Raw genomic sequence first — 6822 nt, 5'->3', positions numbered from 1 at the left:
TTCACAATTTATTCACAATTTATCAGGTTTATTTTGACTGTTTTTTTCTCCTTTTAAATAAAAACATTTTTAAAAACTCATTTATTTGTTCACTCAGATTTTTCCTGTCTCATATTACAGTTAGTTTGATTATTTGAAAAATTTAAATTTGACAACAAAGAAATTAACAAATCTTCAAGAAGGAAAATGCATTTTGGAGGAACTGTGTATATTTATTTACTGCTTGAATCCCGGTTTTATTTCAGCTGATTTTTGCTAATAACCCAAGTTTGACAGAGAACCCTGAAAACAAAAGTTGCACAACTCAACGCCGTTTCAAGTTTTCTTTATTTTTAACCAGCACCGAACAAAGTTAAACGATGCTGTTTTCTGTGTTAACAAACTTTAAATGATTTTACAATTGAGGGTGAAACAATGTACCAAAGAATATTTTTGACAGCATTCAGGTTGACAGATGTAGATAAGATCAGTCATTTACGTATGTTGCTTTCAACTGCCGGTGGAGGAGAGGAAGACATTTGCAGTGACAAGTTAGTGATGCTTCAGATTTTGGAATTGGTAATAGAGGACGATAGGGATGAGAATAAGTCCACAGATGAGGGCGATGATATTCAGGGTCATTGCCGTTTTTGATGCGTCCTGAGCTGCAACGGTGTCTCCAGCTTCATTTGCAGTTTTTACCTTAGGAATCAACAGTGATTACAATCACTTACATATTCATGGATAATTGCATCAATGAAGAGGAGATAAAAAATAATGTGAAATCTTTGCTATTTGCACCAGTCGTGTCACATTTAGATACAAAATCATCAATGCATTGGCATTCATATAAACTGTATGACTTATGACTACAATAAAGGAGACGTTCCATCATCAGTGAGAAACATATAATTTAAAAGATATTACATAAGATGTAAATAATTGTCTTAAAGGTAGAGGTAAAAAGGACAAAGGTTTGAGCAACATTCATTTTGATGCTGTTGAAGGATTACCTACCTTACCGGAGTAATATAGTGCACAAGCTCCAAGAGGCCAACAGCAGCATATAATGTTGAAAATAGACCAACCACGGTAGGTTGGGGCAACACTGGTCTGAGATTCTGGCATGATTGCTTGGCCTTTCAGTGGATTCTGCAGGTGTGATATATTGGCTTATATTTTAAATCTGTCATTTGAGGAGGTGGTGCTGGTGCTTTTATGCTTTATGGGTGTGGTTAAATAAGAACAGGAACTTACTTTGGTTATGTGACAAGACACCCCCCCCCCCCCGCACCCCTCCGTATGGTAGCAGATGTGGAGGAAAGCTCTAAAATACACACACCCCCTGACAACTTCAATGCCTTTTGGAAAGTAATTTGCAACATTTAGAGTTCCTAAATGATTAAAATCCATTTAAAATGTTTTACTCAGTATCAACATTACTTAACCATGCTGTTTTTTTATTGCCCAGTATCAATAATCAATATTTGACACATCTTTTAAGCACCATCTTCAAAACATCTCTGCTAGAAAAGCATATTTTAAATTTAAGGGATACTGTTGTCTTATGGGCTGTCAATACAAAAATTCCACCACAACCCGTTCAGTTTCTAAAAATGTCCCACAAACTATATTTTCATCCAGCGTAGTAAAGAAATAGCTAAATGTTCACCTTTTTACGTTACAATTAGAATTTTCTTTATTTGATAAGTACTTCATCCCTCAACATGTAGTCAGGATGAAACACTCAAAAAACAGAAAAATGCCATAAATAACTGTCCTTACTTAGAGTAAATGCACAGGTCTGTGTTACTCACACATTGCCCTACTTAAACTCTCTTTGCTGTGGCTAAAGCAGTGCTGCTCAGTCTCTCCTGTGGGTGGAGGTGTGAATTGATCTCCCACAGGGTGCAGAACATGTTTGTCAAAAAACTGAATACATTTTCTGGGCACTGTAATAGAAACATGCGATCATTATCTTATTGGCTATGTTATGTGGAAAACTGCTGAATGGCTGATGAGCCAAAGTCTATTTTCTGAACTTTTAGCATGTTGTTGTGATGGTTGATATGGTAATCAAAGGATCGGGTGGACTCAAAACAAATCCCAAGATTGCTGGAGAGTGGTGATGGGAAGTGATTTCAAATGTCAACTTTTTAGGCTTTTCTGATAAACCAAATTTCAGAAATTTGAGTGTCCTTTGTGCTAGTTCGATGTCAGAGCGAGTTCAAGTTCTGCCTGTCAAAAGCAGAACTTGAGATGATTGTCAATGGTTTTATCTCTTAATTTTTCCATATGCTGTTTTAATCAGCTTTGGATCACCTTCAGACCATGCAAAATGCTGCAGCAAAACTTTTACCAGTAGAAGATTGGATATTATTTGAATGTTGGCTTCTTTTCCATGGATTCCAGTAAATTTCAGAATTAATTTTAAAATTGTAGTCTTCACGCTTGTGGGCCTACTTAAACAATCCCTCAAAAATATTGCTGATATGCTGAAACTCCATTCTTCCTATGCACTAAGGTCAAATGGTCACAATCAGTTGGTAACCCCACACACTTGGTTCTGGTATTTCAGGCAGCTCTCTTCTGTTGTCCTTGCACTGTACTGAAACTATTGACTCTTTCAAAAAGCAGGTGGAGACATTTTTGCTATTGAAGTCCAGAATAAACACATGTGCCTTGTCTGGCCCCCTTTAGCCCTCAGCTCCAGGCTTAAAAACTGTGGATTAGTGCAAACTAATGTAGTTAGTTTCTGTGTCGTCTTGTCTGTCCTGATTGCTCCCAGCTCGTGTTCCCTGATTACCTCTTGTATATTATCTGATGGGGAAACGCGAATTTTATTTTTTTAAAACACATGCGCACTTAGTTAGTTTAGAACCTAGCACCGACTAGTGGCGTGGCGAGAGCATTACACCTTTTTGATGTGTACCGTTATTGTGTAAACAAAGATTGTAACTAGAACGTTTTCATGTAAATGTGTTAACAGAAACGAAACAAAAAATTAATTTTCATCGGATCATTGTCATGTAAACAGGGCCTCAGTCTCCACAAGTGATTCCTGCATGATGTGGTTTATGTTAGACAATGTTACCTTGTTTGGCTTCAGGAACAGGAAATCCCACTGAAGATGCTAGAGGACTCTTTGTTGACTTCATCCACATTTCAGTTTGAGCTAATTTTGTAAACCCAACAAGCTAAAGATTATATACAGTTTAATGATAGTGATTGTTACACTTCATTTGGCTGAATGTAAAATCACAACCAAATGTCTCATACTAACATGAATATATTTCTGAAAGGCAAAAACAGTTCCTCACAGGTATTTCACTTTTATTCAGCTAATCATATTGTTTAAACCTAGGTCAATTACACAGGATCGATATGTCCTGTAATGAACTTAATTTCATTTATCTACTTGCCACTGGCATTTTTTATTCTTGGACTTCTACCTGTTATAGCCTTTTCAATCTCACAGCTTTTGTTCTGGAGTCTTCTGCTCTGTGTGTTCTACGTCTGTGTTCCTTCTTATTAACGGTCATATTCTACAGCACTTTGGTTCGACTCTGCTGTTTGTAAATGTGCTTTAAAAATAAAGTGGGATTAGGAAAGGATTGCATTTTATTACTTGTTTGATCAACCTAAATTACACTTTACCAGGGTTACTCATGTCAGTTGTACTGTTTCCATTTGTATCATAAAACTAAGAGAACTTATTTACATAACAAATATCAATATGTTTTTGTTAATTAAGTTGGAACAAACATATTAAAAAAAACTGTTTACTAATTGTTTTTATTGGCCAGTTAGAGTAAAGATACAATTCCTGTCAGAAATGTACACATTCTCATTATCAGCATGTATTGGGATGTTTGGTGTGGACTACACAAGGCTAGTAATTAAGGGTACTGATCATTTAAATGAACAATAACAAGTGATTTTTTTTCTTATTTATACAAACTCAAGTTATTAATATAGACTGAAATATACAAAGTACAACTCTACTGTGAATTTCTTTCACCAATTTTCAGAGAAGCCATGCAGGTTTTGTTGCTATTAACAATATACTGCCTGAATATGAAGATTGTTCATGTCATAAATGGTAGCTGTCATTTTAATTATTTGGTTGTCTAATACAGATCTAACTTTTAAACATTGTACATATTTTCTTTATAGGCTCTTTTCCAAAGCTGATTTCTATTGGCGTTTGAGGTTATTGTTCTGTTAGAATAGCCAAATATGTCCAGCTATGTACAGATTAGTTTAAAGTGATGAAAGATTCTTTATTATTTCACTCTTTTGGTTCAAAAGCAATAATAGTTAAAGTGTTACTTTAACTCCTCCAAACATACTTCCAGTCTTTGTGGATAGATTAACTTAACTTTTTATTTATTTGTCAGTAACATTTACCTTCAAAATAGACAATATTCTTAGACCTGCAAGTGACTCTATGTCAATAGTTCATATGTTTTAACCTGGTGTGAGTTTTGTCTAATGCAAGAAAAAAAATGATTTAACCTTGTGTATTAGGAATGAAAAATTTATAAATCTTGAAATTAAGAGCTGCAAGTTTTAACTTAATTTGAACAAAGGACTGCCTTTATTGTGGACAGTGCCATTGATGTTTCAGCATGTTCTTGTTTAATAATAACCAGTTTAATTGAATCTGAGTGCAAATATTTGGGTGAGATGGATAATATTTGGACACAAATAACAGTCCCAGTAGGAAAATTAAAAAAGAAACTTGATTTTTATAAAAATATGAACTATGTATGCTTTATTCTTTTTTTCAAAGAGAAAGTTTGGATGGGTTCTAAAAAGCTCAAAACACCCATTCCCATAGGTGTATATGAACTCTAAACTGAGTCTTAAATATACGTTTAATCAAACCAGGATGATTTTAATATCCCAGTGAAGTCTTTTATACGGTCTTTTAATGTTTTTTTTAATGTATTTTGAGATTGTTTATTGCAAAATGCATTTAATCTGAATTCTAGCTTTACTTCAATATTTTTCTCTGCTTTTTGGATAATACATATATTTTTCTTGTTTTAATGATTTGTCAATCAATCAATCAATCAAATTTTATTTGTATAGCACATTTCAGCAGCAAGGCATTTCACAGTGCTTTACATCATATCAAACACAGAAACACAATGCAACATAGAATCAACAATCAAAACACAACATTAAGTAAAGTTCCATCATTACATTTGTAATTGATTACATTTCAAATACAATCCTAAACAGGTGGGTTTTTAGTCAAGATTTAAAGAAAGTCAGTGTTTCAGCTGTATTACAGTTTTCTGGAAGTTTGTTTCAAAGACGCATTCAGCAAAAAGCACATGAATGATTAAAATGAGTACATACAGACATTTGAATCTTTGAACTCATCTGTTTATTCCATTTTGCTGTGGTTGTGAAGAAGAGAAGGAAGGTTATGCTTAGGTTAGGCTATACCCTAAGCATAACCATCTAGTTAATCAGTTCTTGATCAACTTAAGAAGATAATAAGATTTACAGTCACCACAGTGATAATGATTAGTGTAATGACAGTTGAGGATATGTTCAAGATCTTGGCTGTCCTGGATGCGTTAGCAGCAGTAACTGTGTCTCCAGCAGCAGTGGCTTCTGTTACCTTTATGAAACAATTGCTATAATTAGTGTCATTTGAAAAAAAAATTTAATAATTTGATTTAGCACTGAAAGACATTGAATCTGCAAATTGTAAACAGTAATATAATGTCTAACTGTAATAACATATACTGGTTATGTGACAGAGATACAGGATCAACCATGAAATGAGTTTACTCTGTGGTGTAATAAATGTAATCTGTGCTGCAACATATGTTATGCTATTCAGAATAGTTTTTGTGTTTGTTTTGTATTTGAAAGCAAAAACGTCTGAACAAATTAAAGAGTTATTCTAGTGAAAAGTTTCCTACCTTGTTAGAGTAAATAAGAGCAGCAACCCCAAGAGGCACACAGCAGCCCACAGTGTTAAAAATGGACCATCCAAAGTAGGATGGAGCAGCAGAGTTAGCACTTGGCGCTCTGAGAGTCTGACCAGTTTCCATTTTTTCTGTCTGTTTGGTAAGTTCCTCTGTCCTGGTTGGTTCGTTGATATCTAGATGCGATGGCTGGCGCAGGACACGATCCACATCCTTTTATCCATGAGATTCCTGGGGGTGTGTTCTAAAGGGACGTGTATCAATACTAAGAGAGAAAATTATTTAATACCCTCTGTGTCTATTGACCATAAGGCTTAAGCCATAAAAGATGCGTCATCGTTCCTCTTCCTGGAACGTGGCAGAATCTTCGAGATGCACAAGCAATACCTCTTTCAAATTTCCATAGATATAAAGATTACAGTAATTATTAATTTCTTAAAGTATCCTAAAAAAAAAGAGCTCTGGATGTCCTTGACACAAGAAGGTCCTTATTCATTTTGGTGGCAACACCATAACCATAAGAGTTTGGTCGCAGCTGTTCCTTCAACTCAGGATGGATGGTTTCAGGGGGACAGGATACGGTTTTAGAGATAAGATTAAACAAAGTTTTCATAATTGCACAATGTGTTGAAACTCTGTTGATAGATCTGGTCACTGTACACAACATAAAGAATTAATAAGGTGTCAGTGAACTTAAGTGACTTACTCTCCACCTGATACCTTCTCATCCATTTGAGACTTTCTCAGGTGGACAAACTTAGAATAACCACTTAGAATAGAGGTTATTCTAAGTTTAATAATAATTATTAATATCAATTATTCATTATAATTATTCTGATGAATTTCTGATAACTGGTTTGGAAAGTCTCCAGGGGAGAGGAGATCAGACTGT

General features: G+C 34.7%; 1 long non-coding RNA gene across 1 annotated transcript; it reads right to left on the bottom strand.

Annotated features, from left to right (window-relative positions):
• Positions 1 to 310: 310 nt before the first annotated feature.
• LOC111611944 lies at positions 311 to 1164 on the bottom strand. Its single transcript, XR_002754312.1, has 2 exons — positions 997 to 1164; positions 311 to 681 (listed from the first exon to the last, which is right to left on the bottom strand). It is a non-coding gene; the product is annotated as an uncharacterized LOC111611944 (long non-coding RNA).
• Between the last annotated feature and the right edge of the window lie 5658 nt (positions 1165 to 6822).

Source organism: Xiphophorus maculatus, chromosome 18 (assembly GCF_002775205.1).
Source record: "Xiphophorus maculatus strain JP 163 A chromosome 18, X_maculatus-5.0-male, whole genome shotgun sequence".
Classification (NCBI taxonomy): domain Eukaryota; kingdom Metazoa; phylum Chordata; class Actinopteri; order Cyprinodontiformes; family Poeciliidae; genus Xiphophorus; species Xiphophorus maculatus.
Note: the sequence above shows the minus strand (reverse complement) of the source record. Positions and strands in the feature narration are given on the sequence as shown.